Source organism: Suncus etruscus, chromosome 11, assembly GCF_024139225.1.
Source record: "Suncus etruscus isolate mSunEtr1 chromosome 11, mSunEtr1.pri.cur, whole genome shotgun sequence".
NCBI lineage: Eukaryota > Metazoa > Chordata > Mammalia > Eulipotyphla > Soricidae > Suncus > Suncus etruscus.
This window is the reverse complement of record NC_064858.1, coordinates 59,479,835-59,499,646: the sequence shown is the minus strand read 5'-3', so window position 1 is coordinate 59,499,646 and position 19,812 is coordinate 59,479,835. Positions and strand designations below refer to the sequence as shown.

The following is a 19,812-nucleotide window of genomic DNA, read 5'->3' as shown; positions in this document are numbered from 1 at the left end:
CAACTCCCTGCAAGGCAAATGCCCTATTGCTGTGCTATTGTTCCAGCACTCTGTGGCCTTTTTTATATAATTTTTTTTTTTTTGGTTTTTCGGGCCACACCTGTTTGATGCTCAGGGGTTACTCCTGGCTAAGCGCTCAGAAATGGTCCCTGGCTTGGGGGTACCATATGGGATGCCGGGAGATCGAACTGCGCTCCTTCCTTGGCTAGTGCTTGCAAGGCAGACACCTTACCTCTAGCACCACCTCGCCGGCCCCTTATGTAATTATTTTTAATAATATCTTTTTTTTTCCTAAGGTACTCATTTTAATGATCTAAACCACTGACATTCATTTACATATGTTTTAAATGGGAATAAAAATAATTGCATCTTTTGGCACTTTGCCAGATTTTTTTAAAGATTGAATTAGTGAACACTTACTGAATAAGTGAACATAGTTTGAATCCTAGAAGTAATCTACAGAAAGACTTACTCCCTCCCCAAATCTATTAATAGTGAAAGCAAATCCATTAACTTTTTTTTTTTTTGGTTTTTGGTTTATGGGTCACACCTGGCAGCGCTCAGGCTCTACGCTCAGAAATCACTACTGGCAGGCTCGGGGACCATATGGGATACTGGGATTCTAACCACCTTCCTACTGCATGCAAGGCAAATGCCCTAACTTCATGCTATCTCTCTGGCCCCAAAATCCATTACCTTTTAAACTTTCTTTTCTTTTTTGGGGGGGGGTTGGGGACACACCCAATGGTGCTCTGGGGTTATACTTGGCACTATGCTAAGGAATCACTTCTGGAGGGCTCGGGAAACCATATGGGTTTCTGGGGATTAAACCTGGGTTAACTGCATGCAAGGCAAATACTCTATCCATATCCACTGTACTATTGCACCGGATCCTTAAACTTTATTTTAAAAAGAAAATTGTTGGACAAAAATGATGGTATGATTGACTTTTATGCTGCTGGCCTAGGTTGGATTCCTAGTATCCCAATATAGTCTTGAGTCTCGCCAGAAGTGATCTCTCAGCTCAGAGCCAGTAGTAAGCCCTGAACACAGCTAGAAGAGGATCCAAAACAAAAACAAACAACGAAGATATTTTGGGTAGAGATAATATAGAGCTTAAGGCACTTACCATGCATGCATCTGACGCCAGTGACTCCTGAGTATGGAGCCAGGAGAAGCCTCTGAGCTCTACTGGTGTGGCTCCAACCATACTCGCCCCTACCCAGGAGAAGCCTCTGAGCTCTACTGGTGTGGCTCCAACCATACTCGCCACTACCCACAAGGGAGAAAGTAAAAGAAGAAAGCTATTTTGAAATGGAGTTAGACATTTTATTTTCCTTTTGTTTGGGGGCTAAACCTTTTAGTTCTCAGAAGATACTTCTGGTGATACTCAGCAGACCATCTAGTTCTGGGGTTTGAACCTGGTCCTCCTGCATGCAAAACATGCTGTGTTTTTGTGCTATTGGAATGAGACATTTTAAAGATCTTGCTTTGATTTTATAGATTTTTTCCTCCCAGTCTTTGTCCGTTGGTTTCATTTTTCCAGTCTGCCAAAGAAGGATTATGTGTCTCCTAGGTTTTTAGAGCTTTACTAGCTCTCACTTTGAAGGCGGACTATGTGTGAGGAGGATAAGCTGAGGGCAAGCCGAGAGTCCCTAAAGATGATTGCCAACTTCCTGCCTGGTTGTCTTAGTCTTGGGAACCTCAGAAAGGGGACAGAACTTATATTTCAGAAGAGCAGCCTTTGTCTCAGTGGCATTTAAGAGCTTTGTTGAAGTGCTACCATTTTGTTCTTTTTTTATTATTTTTTTTTACATATTAAATTTTTTTTATTTAAACACCTTGATTACATACATGATTGTATTTGGGTTTCAGTCATGTAAAGAACACCACCCATCACCAGTGCAACATTCCCATCACCCATATCCCAAATATCCCTCCTCCCCACCCAACCCCTGCCTATACTCTAAACAGGCTCTGCATTTCCCTCATACATTCTCAATATTAGGACAGTTCAAAATGTAGTTATTTATCCAACTAAACTCATCACTCTTTGTGGTGAGCTTCCTGAGGTGAGCTGGAACTTCCAGCTCTTTTCTCTTTTGTGTCTGAAATTTATTATTGCAAGAATGTCTTTCATTTTTCTTAAAACCCATAGATGAGTGAGACCATTCTGCGTTTTTCTCTCTCTCTCTGACTTATTTCACTCAGCATAATAGATTCTGTGTACATCCATGTATAGGAAAATTTCATGACTTCATTTCTCCTGATAGCTGCATAATATTCCATTGTGTATATGTACCACAGTTTCTTTAGCCATTCGTCTGTTGAAGGGCATCTTGGTTGTTTCCAGAGTCTTGCTATGGTAAATAGTGCTGCAATGAATATAGGTGTAAGGAAGGGGTTTTTGTATTGTATTTTTGTGTTCCTAGGGTATATTCCTAGGAGTGGTATAGCTGGATCGTATGGGAGCTCGATTTCCAGTTTTTGGAGGAATCTCCATATTGCTTTCCATAAAGGTTGAACTAGACGGCATTCCCACCAGCAGTGGATAAGGGTTCCTTTCTCTCCACATCCCCACCAGCACTGTTTGTTCTCATTCTTTGTGATGTGTGCCATTCTCTGTGGTGTGAGGTGGTATCTCATTGTTGTTTTGATTTGCATCTCCCTGAAGATTAGTGATGTGGAGCATTTCTTCATGTGTCTTTTGGCCATTTGTATTTCTTCTTTGTCAAAGTGTCTGTTCATTTCTTCTCCCCAATTTTTGATGGGATTAGATGTTTTTTTCTTGTAAATTTCTGTCAGTGCCTTGTATATTTTAGAGATTAGCCCCTTATCTGATGGGTATTGGGTGAATAGTGTCTCCCACTCAGTGGGTGGCTCTTGTATTCTGGGCACTATTTCCTTTGAGGTGCAGAAGCTTCTCAACGTAATATATTCCCATCTGTTAATCTCTGCTTTCACTTGCTTGGAGAGTGCAGTTTCCTCCTTGAAGATGCCTGTAGTCTCAATGTCCTGGAGAGTTTTGCCTATGTGTTGTTCTACATATCTTATGGTTTGGGGTCTGATATCGAGGTGTTTAATCCATTTGGATTTTACCTTCGTACATGATGTTAGCTGGGGGTGTAAGTTTAATTTTTAGCAAGTGGCTAGCCAGTTGTGCCAACACCACTTGCTGAAGAGGCTTTCTTTGCTCCATTTAGGATTTCTTGCTCTTTTATCAAAAATTAAGTGATTGTATGTCTGGGGAACATTTTCTGAGTATTCAAGCCTATTCCACTGATCTGAGGGTCTGTCCTTATTTCAATACCATGCTGTTTTGATAACTATTGCTTTGTAGTAAAGTTTAAAGTTGGGGAAAGTAATTCCTCCCATATTCTTTTTCCCAATGACTGCTTTAGCTATTCTAGGGTGTTTATTGTTCCAAACAAATTTCAAAAGTGCCTGATCCACTTCTTTGAAGAATGTCATGGGTATCTTTAGAGGGATAGCGTTGAATCTGTATAATGCCTTGGGAAGTATTGCCATTTTGATGATGTTAATCCTGCCAATCCATGAGCAGGGTATGTGTTTCCATTTCCACGTGTCCTCTCTTATTTCTTGGAGCAGAGTTTTATAGTTTTCTTTTTATAGGTCCTTCATATTTTTAGTCAAGTTGATTCCAAGATATTTGAGTTTGTGTGGCACTATTGTGAATGGGGTTCTTTTCTTAATGTCCATTTCTTCCTTATTACTATTGATGTATAGAAAGGCCATTGGTTTAGGTATCAAGGTGATGTTGGCTTCATAAAAGCTATTTGGGAGTGTTTCCACTTGTTCAATTTCATGAAAGAGTCTTGCCAGGATTGGTTGTAGTTCCTCTTGGAATGTTTGATGGAATTCATTAGTGAATCCATCTGGGCCTGGACTTTTGTTTTTGGGCAGACTTTCGATTACCATTTTTATTTCATCAATGGTGATGGGGGTGTTTAGATATGCTACATCCTCTTCTTTCAACCGTGGAAGATTATAAGAGTCCAAGAATTTATCCATTTCTTCCAGGTTCTCATTTTTAGTGGCGTAGAGTTTTTCAAAGTAGTTTCTGATTACCCTTTGAATCTCTGTCATATCAGTAGTGATCTCTCCTTTTTCATTCCTTATACGAGTTATCAAGTTTCTCTCTCTCTCCTTCTTTGTTAGGTTTGCCAGTGGTCTATCAATCTTGTTTATTTTTTCAAAGAACCAACTTCTGCTTTCGTTGATCTTTCGGACTGTTTTTTGGGTTTCCACTTCTTGATTTCTGCTCTCAGCTTTGTTATTTCCTTCTGTCTTCCTATTTTTGGGTCCTTTTGTTGAGTACTTTCTAGTTCTATTAGCTGTGTCATTAAGCTACTCAGGTAAGCTCCTTCTTCCTTCCTGATGTGTGCTTGCAAAGCTATAAATTTTCCTCTCAGTACTGCTTTTGCTGTGTCCCATAAGTTCTGATAGTTTGTGTCTTTATTGTCATTTGTTTCCAGGAACCTTTTGATTTCCTCCTTGATTTCATCTCGGACCCACTGGTTATTGAGTATGAGGTTGTTTAACTTCCAGGTGTTAAAGTTTTTCTTCTGAGTCCCTTTGGAATTCACAAATAATTTCAGAGCCTTGTGGTCAGCGAAGGTAGTCTGCAAAATTTCTATCCTCTTGATCTTATGGAGGTATGTTTTATGTGCCAGCATGTAGTCTATCCTGGAGAATGTCCCATGTACATTGGAGAAGAATGTGTATCCAGGTTTCTGGGGATGGAGTGTCCTATATATATCCACTAGGCCTCTTTCTTCCATTTCTCTCCTCAGGTCTAGTATATTCTTGTTGGGTTTCAGTCTGGTTGACCTATCCAGTGTTGATAAAGCAGTGTTGAGGTCCCCCACAATTATTGTGTTGTTATTGATATTGTTTTTCAGATTTGTCAACAGTTGTATTAAATATTTTGCTGGCCCCTCATTCGGTGCATATATGTTTAGGAGAGTTATTTCTTCCTGCTCTACATACCCCTTGATTAATATAAAATGTCCATCTTTGTCCCTTACAACCTTCCTGAGTATAAAGTTTGCATTATCTGATATTAGTATGGCCACTCCAGCTTTTTTATGGGTGTTGTTTGCTTGGATAATTTTTCTCCAGCCTTTTATTTTGAGTCTATGTTTGTTCTGACTATTCAGGTGCGTTTCTTGTAGGCAGCAGAAGGTTGGGTTGAGTTTTTTGATCCATTTAGCCACTCTGTGTCTCTTGACTGGTGCATTTAGTCCATTGACGTTGAGAGAAAGAATTGTCCTGGGATTTAATGCCATCTGTATATCGAAATTTGGTGTGTCTTTTGGTTAGTCTTGTTTTAAATTTGGTCTTTCAGTTTTTCTCTTAAGACTGGTTTTGAGTCTATAAAGTTTCTGAGCTGTTTTTTGTCTGTGAAACTATGTATTCTTCCGTCAAACTGGAAAGTGAGTTTTGCTGGGTACAGTATTCTAGGTGAAGCATTCATTTCATTCAGTCTTGTCACAATATCCCACCACTGCTTTCTGGCATTGAGTGTTTCTGGTGACAGGTCTGCTGTAAATCTCAAGGATGCTTGCTTGAATGTAATTTCCCCTTTTGATCTTGCTGTTTTCAGAATTCTGTCTCTATCTGTGGGATTTGTCATTGTGACTAGGATGTGTCTTGGGGTGGTTTTTCTTGGGTCTCTTTTGGTTGGTACTCTTCGAGCATGCAGGATTTGATCACATATATTCTTTTGCTCTGGAAGTTTCTCTTTAATGATGTTCTTGACCGTTGATTTTTCCTGGAAATTTTCTTCCTGGGTCTCTGGGACTCCAATGATTCTTAAGTTGTTTCTGTTGATCTTATCATAGACTTCTATTTTCATCTGTTCTCATTCTTTGACTAATTTTTCCATTGTCTGTTCATTTGCTTTAAGTTTTTTTTCCAATTTCTCCTGCTGTATGGAATTGTTATGTATCTTATCTTCCACAGCACCAAGTCTATTCTCAGCTTCTGACACCCTGTCCCAGAGCTTATCCATTTTGTCATTCACTTCGTTTACTGATTTTTTCAGGCCTGTTAGTTGACATGTTATTTCAGTTTGGAGTTTTGTGATATCTGTCTTCATATTTTCTTGATTATTATTAGTGTTCTGTTCCACTCTATCCATGGTTTTTTGGAGGTCTTTGAGCATCTTCCATATTGCTACTCTAAAGTCCTTATCTGAGAGGTTGATTAGTTGGTTGGTCATTAACTGGTCATCAGAATTGTCATCTTCATTCTCTATGTCTGATGCTGGCCTGTGTTGTTTCCCCATTGTCACACTTGTATTGTGGGTTTTTCTACGTGTTGTGGTGGTATTCATTGGTTATATGATGCAGGCAGCACACTTCTCTAGTTCCGCCGTTTCTGGATGGGCCGGCTTGCCTCCAAGGTAGGGGAGTCTTCCGTGGATGAAGCCTCACACAGGATCAAATCTTAGGCCCGAGCACACAGCAGAGAAGACAGTCTGGAGAGAAATTCTTGCTTCTGTGATCCAACACAGTTCTTAGTGTGTTTTTTTTCTTCTTGTGATGGTGTTCTTTTTTTAGAAAGAGCGCACGGCTGCTTAGTGAAGTGGAGCTAAGTGCCTTCTGGAGCCTCTTTTCAGCCCACTCTCAAGACGTTCACGCAACAGGATAGTAGAGAGACACACACAGGCAGCACTAACAGTTTTTCACAGTCGGACCCCACTGGACAGGCGTAGTTTTCACTCGCTTGCTTGGCAGCTTCAGAATGCTGTATTTTTGGGTTCGCTTCCCAGGACTCTGAGGAGAGTTGCTGGGTAGCTTCAGTTTTTGGGGGGTTTGCTTCCCAGGGCTCTGAGGTTAGCTTCCAGAGTTCAGGAAAGACAGAGAAGAGTAGGACATGGCTCTCTTCAGGTCCTCAGTTTCCTCAGAAGGAGCACAGCCTGGTGGAGACTCTGCAGGTAGAGCAATCAGCACTCTGCCTTGCAACCCCCATATCCAGCCATTTCTTACTCACTCACCGGCTCGCTGGGTAGCTTCCGAATGTAGTTTCTTTGGGGTTCGCTTCCCAGGGCTGAGGAGAGCTTCCAGTGTTCAGGAAAGACAGAGAAGAGTAGGACAGGGCTCCCTTCAGGTCCTCAGTTTCCTCAGAAGAAGCACAGCTGGGTGGAGACTCTGCAGGTAGAGCAATCAGCACTCTGCCTGGCAACCCCCACATCCAGCCATTTCTTTCTCACTCACTGGCTCGCTGGGTAGCTTCTGAATGTAGTTTCTTTGGGGTTCGCTTTCTAGGGCTGAGGAGAGCTTCCAGAGTTCAGGAAAGACAGAGAAGAGTAGGACAGGGCTCCCTTCAGGTCCTCAGTTTCCTCAGAAGAAGCACAGCCGGGTGGAGACTCTGCAGGTAGAGCAATCAGCACTCTGCCTGGAAACCCCCACATGCAGCCATTTCTTACTCACTCACTCACTCACTCACATTTTTTAATTTTAAATCTGTGTCATTAAGCTTTTTATATAGGCCCCTTTTCTGATGTGTGCTGGCAAGGCTATAATTTTTTCTCTTAGTATAGCTTTTGTTGTGTCTCATAAGTTCTGAGAATTTGTGTCTTTGTTGTTACTTGTTTCTAGGAATGTTTTCAGTTTCTTTCTTTTTTTTTTTTTTTTTTTTTTGAGGGGGGTTTGGTCATACCCAGCAGCGCTCAGTGGTTTCTCCTGGCTCTGTGCTCAGAAATCGCTCCTGGCAGGCTTGGGGGACCATATGGGTTGCTGGGATTTGAACCATCATCATTCTGCATGCAAGGCAAACAAACGCATTACCTCCATGCCATCTCTCTGACCTCTGTTTTCAGTTTCTTTCTAATTTCATCTTGAACTCACTGGTTGTTTAACAGTGAGCTGTTTAATTTCCAGGTGTTAAAGTTTTTCTTCTGTGTTTCTTTGTAGTTAACTTCTAGTTTCAGTGGCTTGTGATCAGAGAAGGTAGTTCGTACAATTTCTATCTTCTTGACTTTATGGAGATATGGTTTATGGGCCAGCACATTGGAGAAGAATGTTTATTCAGTTTTCTGGGGATGGAGTGCAATATATATCTTCTAGTCCACTTTTGTCCATTTCTCTTTACAGAGATCTTTAAAGGTTGGGTTTCAACCTGGTTGACCTATCAAGGGTAGTGTTGAGATTGCCCGCTATTACTGTGTTGCTATAGATATCTTCTTTCAGCTTTGTCCACAGATGTACTAAATATTTTGTCAGTCTATCTTTGGATGTATATATATTTAGGAGTGTAATTTCTTCCTGTTATGCTTATCCTTTGATTAGTACAAAATGGCCATCTTTGTTCCTTACAACGTTTCTGAGTCTAAACATTGTATCATCTAATATTAATATGGCCACTCCAGCCTTTGTAAGTGTGTTGTTCGCTTGGATGATTTTCCTCCAGCCTTTGATTTTGAGTTTATGCTTGTTCTAATTATTCAGATGTTTTTCTTGTAGGGCAGCAAAACATTGGAATTAGTTTTTTATCCATTATGCCACTCAGTGTTTCTTAACATGTGCATTTAATCCATTGATGTTGAGAGAGATAACTGTCATGGGATTTAGTCTCATCTTTGTGTAGAAGTTTGATGTGTCTGTTGATCTTTCTTTCCTTAAAGTAGACCTTTCAGCTTGTCTTTTAGGCTGGTTTTGAGTCTGTAAATTTTCTAAGCTGTTGTTTATCTGTGAAGACATGCTTACTTCTTTCAAACCTGAAAGTAAGTCTAGCTGGTGTAGTATTCTAGGCAAAGCATTCATTTCGTTGAGTTTTGTCACTGTATCTCACCACTGCCTTCTGGCCTTGAGTGTTTCTTGTGACAGGTCTGCTGTAAATCTTAAGAATGCTTCTTTGAACATAATTTCCATTTTTTTTATCTTGCTGCTTTCAGTATTGTATCCCTATCTGTGGGATCTGTCATTTTGACTAGTATGTGTCTTGGGGTGCTTTTCTTTGGGTCTCTTTTAGCTGGTACTCTTAGGGCATGCAGGGTTTGTTTGCATGTAGTCTTTAACTCTGGGTTGTTTTTTTTTTTTTTTTTTTTTTTGTATTGATGTTCTTGATTCTTTCTGGGGATTTTTTTTCCTGGATTTTGGGGACTCCAATGATTCTTATGCTGTTTTTTTTTTTAATTTATTTAACACTTCTTTTTTCATCTGATCACAATCTATGAATAATTTTCCATTGTCTGATCATTTTCTTTAAGGTTTATTTCCCATCTCTTCTGCTTTATGGAGTTATTATGCTTCTCATCTTCCAGCTCACTGATTCTATCCTCAGCTGCTGTTACTCTATTGGAGAGGCTTTCCATAGAGTTTTTTTTATTTCCTTTACTGAGTTTTTCAGTCCTGTTATTTTAGTTTGGTGTTTTCTGATTTCTATCTTTGTGATCTATACTTTCTTTGAGTTCTATGAACATCTTTTATATTTCTATTTTAAACTCTTTATCTGAGAGGGCAATTAGGTGGTTGGTATTGTTTGGTTCATCAGAGCTGCCATTTTCATTTTTCTATTCATGCTTTTTGTCCTGTGTTGTTTCCCCATTGCCTCACATGAAGTATGGTTCTTACTACATGTTTTGATGTAGTTCATATTCTAGAAGACATGCAAGGCTGCAGAGTGAAGTATTCTTGTAGGCAGAGACAAGCCTACCCATGCCCTGGGCGCTTAAGAGCTTTATCTGCTGGAGTCTTCTTTGCTTGTCGTTCACTATTGAGGCCAAGAAGCAGTCACAGGTGCTACTTTATACAGAGTCTCCTTTAGCCCAGACACAGGCAGGAAATAATTTCCATCCTTGTGTGTGGAGATGAGCCTACTTATGCCCTGGGCAAATGAGGGCTTTTTTTTTCTTCAGTTTTGCTATTTTGAGTCTTCAGGAACTATAAAGTGAGAAAACTACCATAGGGAACCTTTTTTTTTTTTCATTTTGGGGCCATACTACACTCAGCAATTACTCTGAACATTGCTTATGGGACCATATGAGATGCTTGGGATTGAACCCAGGTTGGCCACATAAAAGACAAATATGTTATCTGCTGTATACTATTTCTTCAGCCTCTATCATGGGAAACTTTGAATTTTATCCGAACTCCCTTTTCTGTTTATTTTGTTTTTAGCCCCACCCAGCAATGTTCTTGGCAGGGTTTTGGGAACCATGTGATGATGTCTGGGACAGAAGCCCCGGTTGTCCCTATGCAAGGCAAGCATCCTACCCACTGCATTATCTTTGGCTACTCATTCTTTATAATTTTTTCTTTAAATTTTAGTGTCAGAGTGATAGTGCAGTAAGTAGGGTATTTTCCTTGCACATAGCAGACTCTGCTTCCATCCCAGCATCTCATAAGGTCCCCTAAACACTGCCAGGAGTAAATGCTGAGGGCAGAGCCAGGAGTAGGCCTTAGCACTGCTGTGTATGGTACATTTTTTAATTTAATTTTATAAGCACTGATGTAACATGCAAACACTAGTTTGAACTTTTTTTTTTTTTTACTTTGCACAACATAACTATCCCACTAAAGTGCTGAAACCCATCCATAACTTTTTCTAGGTTACTTCTAGAGCAACACTTCCTTCCCCATCTTTTGTCCCTTGATAACTTTGGTTTTATTGTCAGAATCCAAAAGTTTATTTTTATTTTTCATTATTCCTTTTATTGCTTTGTTGCTTTATTGACCACCATAGACCAATATAGTGTGATCATCTAGCATTTTTCTTTCTTGCTCTAACTTATTTCACTTAGCATTGGTCAGTGGAGTTCTCCATACTTTCTATGAGAAGTAAAAAAGAAGAAAGTCCTTCGAAGGATATCTACCACTTTCTCTCTAGCCACCTTTGTCACCTGGGTAGCAGCACCAAGATTTAGGAATGATGAAAAGTCTGCCATGAGCAGAGAACTTATGTCTCACCTACCAGCCCTATAAGGCAGCCATCAAGCTATGCCTGAAGCCCACTTGTTTTGACTGGCATGAGAGTTGGTCCTTGCCACCTGATTTCTCAGGGAGCTGTGGACTTAAGCAGGCAGGAATGAGGAGTGTCTCTTTGAAGAAAAGTCAGTCAATCCTAAATCTTTTCCATGATTTTTGGGTTCATTTACTTGCTCTTACAAAAAAGAATTTCAGGAAGAAACAAGCAATGAAGTAAACCTTATTTTATATTATGAGGAACAGGAAAATGAGAGAGAGCTTGAAAGAAAGGCATGTTCAAGTGAGAAAGAGTCCTGGTTTCTCCAGAGATGAAGGGAGCTATGTATACATTTCAGGTAGTAGTGCTATTGCTCCCACCGATAAAAGGTTAGACATGTCCTTACCATTGTAACATTGGCTTTATAGTTTCTCCTCAAGTTGTCCCCATGGGGGGCTTGCTATAGGTAAGAGTCCATTGCTATGATGATCCTTTATGTCCATATTACAATCCTGTCTTTCCTTCTAGAGGTTGTCTCAGAGTTGTTCAGCCTTCCCTGGGCCTCTACTTGTGCTACAGTTGGATTTTTATTATAGTCAATTCTAGTATCCAAAAGGTTTGTCCCACAATAATGCTTTTAGCTGCTTATGGTTAGTGAGAATGTAACTTTTTCAAATTCTACCTCTTGACTTCATTATATCCCAAGCTCTTTTGCCAGGCCTCCCTTCCCTAACTACTTGCCTTATTGACTCAACACGATAGCTTCAATCCAACTTGTAGCAAAAGGCATGGTTCCATATTTTCTCTTGGCTGAGTAGTATTCCATAGTGTATATATGCCACATTTTCTTTATCTACATATCTGTCTTTGTACATTCTCATATCTTTACTATTTTAAAGATTGTTGCAATAAACCTAGGTATTCATTTCTCTTTCTTAATTAATGTTTGCATTCTTGAATAGTGTAATTGTTGGATTATATTATAGTTTTACTTTTAATTTCGAATTAAAATAAAATTACTTAATTAAAATGGTATTAAAATTAAATATGAATGATGGAAAATATTTTTCATAATTTCATAAGGGCTAAACCATAAATAATTCCATTGACTTTTTAATATCAATATTTTTTTGGCTTTTGGGACATGCCTGGAAGCACTCAGACATGATTTATGATCTACATTCAGAAATCACTGCTGACAAGCTCAGAGGACCATATGGATGCCAGGAATTGAATCTGGGGATAGACTTTGTCAAACCCCACCCATTAACCCACCTGCTGTACCCGTCATTGCTTCTTTTTAAAGTCACATTCTACTAACAGGGTATGCTTCTAGTTCTTTTTCTTTCTGTTTTCTGAGTATTATCTAATAGTGTTCAGGGCTTTCTCCTGATCTGTGTCAGGGGTTACTCCTGACACTTCTCAGGAACATATGAAGTGCCAAGAATATCATTTGGATTGACTGCATGCAAGGGAAATATTTTAACTCATATGTCTATTTAATCATATTTATAGTTTTCTATTCATCTATATTTATTGTTTATATTTTTATTTTTTGAAACTTTTAATATTTTATGCTTTACAATGCTACTAACAGTGCTTTTGTTGTTTAACTCTTGTATGTCTATTTAACCATATTTCTAGTTTTTATTCATCTATATTTATTGTCTTTATTTTTATTTTTTGAAATTTTTAATATTTTATGCTTCACAATGCTACTAACAGTGCTTTTGTGTGCACATAATTATAAAAGTTTGCAATCCTTTTGATGATCATTTTATTTTTATTTTTGGGGCACACCCAGTGACGCTCAGGGGTTACTCCTGGCTTATGTGCTCAGAAATCGCTCCTGGCTTAGGGGACCATATGGGACACAGGGGAATTGAACTATATTCTGTCCTAGGCTAGTGAAGGCAAGACAGATTCCTGACTGCTGGTGCCACCAATCTGACCCTCTTTTTTATATTCTTATTTTCTACTTTATAGGTGTAATATCTCTATAATTTTTATTTACATTTCTCTGATAATTAGTAAAGGTGAATGTCTTTTCTCATATGCCTGTTTACCATCTGTGTACTATTTAGGGACATGTTTGTTCAGTTTTTTTATTTTTTTTATTTTTAATTATGAGAACAAAGATGCAAAGAAAGAGGACAAGGTAAAGTTACAGTGGAAGGACAATTACCCATAACATAATTCTCAGAAGAAGTCCCCTTGCTGATATCTTAACTTTGAACTTTCAGCCAAAGAACATAAAGATAAGTAAAACAGAATCCATGTACATTTACTTTGTCCCTCAAGTCCCTAGATTGTAACACATTATAATATTTTTAACAGCACACAAGGCAATCTAAAGCCATAAAACTTACATAATTCCTTAAACATTAGAGGAATAGTATTTTTTACATTTCCATGTACATGCATATTAGCTTAAGTTAACCTCAAATTTTAAGTGTTTTTTTTTTAAGGATTAGAGTCAAAGAAGCACAGTAAAAACGGTGTTAGAGTGGCAATTGTTGTTTGCATAGGCCCACCAAAATATGAGGGGAATGGAAAGGAATAACCTAGGCCTAAATACAAAGAGACCTGACCCCTGAAGTTTCCTGGCATAAGACCAACTCTAGGCTCCAGGCAAGCTAGATCGTCCAATCCAAGATATTGTCTGTAGTGCCAACACACTTTTATTTTTCACACAGTCTCTGTTGTTGGTATCATGTTTCTATATTAAATACCCTGGAATCTGCATATTCTACATTGAAGTCAGGATGTGGAGCGTCCTCGTTTCACCTCACCATTAAAGGGCAATGCAGAGAGCCCTGTCCTGTAAGCAGGTCGTTGTTGTTGTTAAGTCTTCCCCATGTTAAAGGAAGTCTCTTTTGAGCAGATCGATGTCTGAGCAGTGATAGGGTCTTCCGTGGTAGAGGATTGCTTCCAGGTGATGTTATAGACAAACTGGGATGTTTCTTGGATGGCTTTCCTGGTTCAGGGGTGAATGGAAAATGCCCTTTCTTCTGAGGCCTGCGCCAGGTCGTTATGTCAATGTTCAGGGTGTAACTACAAGATTTGTGTGTTCCAATCTCTATTAGATAGAATCTTACTTGTATGTATAGTATTTTCCCATTTTAATGTGCCTATGCAAAAAAGGAGCAATGCCACGTGGTGTTATTGGCGCATATGGGGACCATTAGAACAAGTTCAACAATGCCCATGACATGGTTTAATCATAAGCATTAAACTGGGGGACTCTTTCAGCAAAATTCCTTGTTGAACAGCTCATAAAGAGAAGATAAAAAGTGGTTTGAATTGTCACTGTATAAGAGAATATTTAGTAAGACTTATAGCTGTCAGAGAAAAAACACTAAATATTCTAAAGAAATACATGTGCATTTTATGTCTTTTGAATCAGTTTGGGGTTGTCACACACAATGCACGACTTTAGTCTGTGATTAGGATTGTGCAGTACTACAGGTCAAAAGAGTAACGTGGGTTAGTGGTGTTTGGGGGGGGGTGAGAGATTTAAGGAGTAAAAATGAGCTTTGTAGGGGTGTGGGAAAGGGAAGAATACAAAATGGACATTCTGGATATGCAAAACAAACATAAAGATAAGGGATACTCTAAATAAATGCAGTGCAGTGCAATTGGGGGCATGGTTTTCCATATGTGGACTAGTCAGAAATTGCCAGTGACAAACAGCACAACTGAGCATATCTCAGCACACCCCAAGTTAAGACCCAACATTTCTGGCCTCCTGGGCTGGAACCACAGAAGGCCTGGAGGTTGGGGGCAGAAGAGGGAAAGGCTGGGGGCCTATCAAGGCTCCCAGCGCACCCAAGTTAGGGAGAAGGCCTTCCACATGGGGTCTCCCAAACACCATGCGGCTAGAGCTAGCCTCCAACTCAAGAGAGGATGGATAGAGAGTTGGAAGCCAGGATCTGCCCACCCTACACCCTGTGCCCTTCCCACCCTAGAGCTGGGGGAAAGGCGTGGAGAGCTTGGGACCCCATCCAGGAGGGACCCTCCCCCCCCCCGAAAACCACCTTGTCTGGCCACCTGGGCTGCCACCCCCAGAAGGCCTGGAGGCCAGGGGCAGAAGAGGGGAAAGCTGGGGGCCTATCAAGTCTCCCAGCACACCCAAGTTATGGAGAAGGCCTTCCACATGGAGTCTCCCCAAACCCCGTGCGGCTAGAGCTAGTCTCCAGCTCAAGAGAGGATGGATAGAGAGCCGGAAGCCAGGATCTGCCCGCCTTACACCCTGTGCCCTTCCCACCCTAGAGCTGAGGAAGGGTGGGGAGAGCTTGGGACCCCATCCAGGAGGGACCTCCTAACATCCACCTTGTCTGGCCGCCATGGCTGCCACCCTAGAGGCCTGGAGGCTGGGGGCAGAAGAGGGAAGGCTGGGGGCCTATCAAGGCTCCCATTGCACCCAAGTTAGGGAGAATGCCTTCCACATGGGGTCTCCCCAAACCCCATGTGGCTAGAGCTAGCCTCCAGCTCAAGAGAGGATTGATAAAGAGCTGGAAGCCAGGATCTGCCCACCCTACACCCTGTGACCTTCCCACCCTAGAGCTGGGGGAAGGGCGGATAAAGCTTGGGACCCCATCCAGGAGGAACCCCCTGACACCCACCTTGTCTGGCCGCCTGGGCTGCCACCTCAGAATGCCTGGAGACCGGGGGCAGAAGAGGGGAAGGCTGGGGGCCTATCAAGGCTCCCAGCGCAACCAAGTTAGGGAGAAGGCCTTCCACAGTCTGTTCAGTTTTTTAATTCATTTTCTTTTATTTAAAGTTCCAGTGGTCCTCAAACTTTGGCCCATGGGCCACATATTGTATTTGGATCTGTTTTGTTTCTTCATTGCAAAATAAAAAATGCTGTGTGCATAAGAATTCGTACATAAGTTTTGTTTTTACTATAGTCAGACCCTCCAATGGTCTGAGGGACAGTGAACTGGCTTCCTGTTTAAAAAGTTTGAGGGCCCCTGAAATTTTAAACCATTGTGATTTACAAAATCCTCATAGTTGGATTTCAGATATATGGTGAATCTGGGCCATTCCCACCACCAGTGTTGACCTCGCTCCACCAATGTTCCCATCCTATACCACCACCCTTTGCCCCCCGGCCTGCCTGTATAACAGGACCAGTTTAGATTGTTATCATTTGTATTTCTTTGATTTTATTGTTTTTGGCTTTGGCTTAGATATTTAGTGCTTTCATTGTTTTTCTCCACCAATGCACCTGAAACCAATTTGTCCCTGGCCCCATCTTTTCTTTTGTTTTTCTTCTTAATTTTATAGAAAAAATAACAAAATATGAGGTTACAAAAAGTAATCTGTGTCCCAAGGTTCTATAAAAGAAGGCTGGAGCCCCGATCAAATAGATTTTTTAAAAAAAAAAAAAAGGGTGTGATAGGTGTTTTGTTTTGTTTTGTTTGCATCGGAAAAGCAAAAATTGGAGAAAATAGAAAGGAAAAACCTTTGGCATAAGAACAGGTTATCCATAACCATGAAGCATCGTGCCATAAGACCAACTACAAGATCTGAGCATACTGAGTTGTCTAACACCAAAGTCTTTTTTCATGGTACTAGGTAAATTTCTCCTTATTCATTGTTGTCACAGTTAGGTTTCAGTATTTAGAGATCTTTGTTTTTGTATAGATACTATGTCAAAGTTAGGGTGTCATGGAATGACTTCTTGTTTCATCTCACTGTTAGGTGATGATGACGAGGCAGAGAAACTAGTCCTGAAAGCAAGTTGTTGCTGTTTCCAAATCATCAGAGTGTCATATAAAACCAAGTTGGAGGAAGTAGGTGCCAGGTTAGCATTAGGGCCTTCTTCAGTAGAAGTTTGATTCCTGGTACTGGTGCAGAAAACTATGCCTGTACCCAAGATAGGATGCAAAGTTCAGGGGTGATTGACTAATGTCTGATTAACTGAAGCCTAAGTCAAGTCACTATGACAAATGTTCAGAATGTCAGGGTTCAAGGTCCCTCTGTAATATAAAATTTATGAGTTTCTGTCCCTATTAGATAAGAACTTTTTTATATAATAATATATTCCCATTTTAATGTCCCTATGCAAAAAGAACACTGCCACATGATACTACTGGTGCATTTGGGGGTAAAAATAACAAGCTAAACAATCCCTATAACCCAGTTCTAACATGAAATTAGAATCCTAGAGAAACTTATCTACTAGAATATCCTACTACAAAAAGTACAAAAAATGGGTGAGGAAACTACATCTACATAGGAAATACACACGAAAAATTATGCCTATTAAGAAAATACATCTAAAGAAATAATGAAGGTAATATATATATATCCCCTTTAAGTCTTTTGAAATAGGCTGGGGGGGGGGGACTGTAGCACAGCTTGAGCCTGAGACAATTTATCTTCCAGCTGAGGGTCTCTCTAAAGCTGAATCTGGTAGACCACAGTAATGGAAGGTGGGAGAAAAGAGACTCTGAGAGCAAATTAGTAACAGCAGTGGTGGCAATTTCTTCCAGAGGCAAAGCAAGGTGTGATTGGAGGCTGTCCTTTTGCTTTTGGAGCTGACTAGCAGTTGTTAAGGTGGGGGGAAGTTCCAGTTTCTGAGGAGTTAAGAACTGAGGGTAAAATAGGGAGAAAGAATAAATCAGGTGTGAGAAAGTGCAAGGATAGAAAAGTGTTTGTAAATTGAGAAGCATGGGAGGAAAAAATAAAAAGGTTATTATAAGGGTTGTTAAATATAACAGGGGAAAAACTATATACACCTTAGATAAGCATTATGTATAATACAGACAGACATTAGACAGACATAGAGTCTTCAATGTATGTCATACCGTATTTGCCCACATATAAGACGACTGGGCGTATAAGACGGCCCCCGAATTTTGCAGTTAAAACATAGGGTTAGGCCTATGTTCGCTGTATCAGACAGAATGTTCCTGTGCTGCATGTGTTCCTGTGCTCATGTACCACAGTGAGCCAATCACAACAAGCAAAGGTTCAAAGGTTATACTGTAATAGACTTCCTCTCTGACTCTGGCCAATCTGAGCAGGCTTTTTACAGTGTAGATTTGGGTCCAGAACATTGTCTAATTTGCATGCATAAAAAGCCTGCTTGGATTGGCTGAGTTAGAGAGGCGGTCCGAGCAGCCTTGCAGTGATTGGTGCAGGACTGAGTTGGAAAATTCGTTTTGTGGCAATATTCAGACAATTTTCTTTTAGCGGCATATTGAAACATTTTTCAGGATATATTCGGTGTATAAGATGATCCCCGATTTTTGGTTGCCTTTTTTTGTTTCAAAAGTCGTCTTATACACCAGAAAATACGGTATGTTATCTGCAAATAGAGATAGTTCGACTTCCTCTTTTCCTATTTGGATTCCTTTGATTTCCTTCTCTTGTCTAAATGATATTGCTAGGACTTCTAAAACTATATTGAACATGAGTGCAGAGAGTGGACAGCCTTGCCTAGAGAATGATCTTAGCGAAAATACTATTTTTGCCATTAAGAATTACTTTGGCTGTGGGATTTTCATAGGTAGCTGATACTAACTTTAGGAATGTCCTTTCATCCCTTGGATGAAACACACTTGGTCATGATACATTACCTTTTTGATGTGTTGTTGGATTAGGTTTGTGAAAATTTTGTTAAGATTTTTGCATCCATTTTTACTAATGAGTTTGGTCTGTAGTTTCTTTCTTGCTGGTGTCTTTTAAAGTTTTGGGAATGAGTGTGATATTTGCTTCATAGAAAGTATTAGGGAAATGCTATTTCCCCATGTTTTGGAAGAATCTAATATCAATGGTAGTAACTCATATCTGAATGTTTAATAAAATTTACCCCTAAACCCATCTGGACGAGGACTTTTATTCTTGGGGAGTTCCTTAATAACTGTTTCAATTTCCTTACTTGTGATTGGCCTGTTTAGGTTTTCTACTTCCTCCTCATGTAGTTTGGAAAGTATATATATTTTTAAAAATCTTTGCATTTCTTCAACATTCTCTAGCTCAACTGAGTACAGTTGTTTATAAGAAGTTTACATGATGTCTCTGATTTCTTGAAGCTCTTTCTAGTTTAATTTCTGATCGGATTTATTTGAATATTTTTCCTACTCTTGTGAGTCTTCCAGTGGTTTGTTTCTCTTGTTTATTCTTTCAAAAAACCAACTTCTGGTCTCATTAATTATTGTATTGTTTACTTTGTTTTTATATTGTTGATTTCTGCTCTGGTCTTTATTATTTCTTTACTTCTGCTTCTGTTTGGCTTCCTTTGCTTTTGGTTTCCAAATATTTAAGGTGTCCGTGTAGATTGCTTATTTTGTTTTTTTCTTCTTTCCAAATGTAGACCTGTATAGTTATGAGTTTCCCCTAATTACTGCTATTGCATAGATTTGTCAATATCTTTCTTTCTTTCTTTCTTTCTTTCTTTCTTTCTTTCTTTCTTTCTTTCTTTCTTTCTTTCTTTCTTTCTTTCTTTCTTTCTTTCTTTCTTTCTTTCTTTCTTTCTTTCTTTCTTTCTTTCTCTCGTTTTTGGGTCACACCCAACAGTGCACAGGGGTTACTCCTGGTTCTATGCTCAGAAATTGCTCCTGGCAGGCTCAGGGGACCATATGGGATGCCGAGATTCGAACCACCAATCTTCTGCATGAAAGGCAAATGCCTTACCTCCATGTTATCTCTCTGGCCCCAATTTGTTTCTTTATTATATCAATGTCAAGAAATCTCTGTATTTCTTTCTCTTTGATCCAGCTTTTGTTGGGCAATATACTGTTTAGTCTCTATGTGTTAGATTTTCTCCACATCTTTTTTTTTTTTCAATCAATCTTATGTTTGTGATCTGATAGGTTGCTTGGTATAATTGTTATATATTGTGACTCTATGTAAGTTAGACTTGTGTCCTCA

The 19,812-nt window shown here is 39.7% G+C and overlaps 1 protein-coding gene across 1 annotated transcript in view; it reads left to right on the top strand.

Annotated features, from left to right (window-relative positions):
- PAH (phenylalanine hydroxylase) overlaps positions 1-19,812 on the top strand; it is a 172,756-nt gene that overhangs the window by 123,752 nt on the left and 29,192 nt on the right. The gene's annotated exons all lie outside the window — the stretch shown is intronic.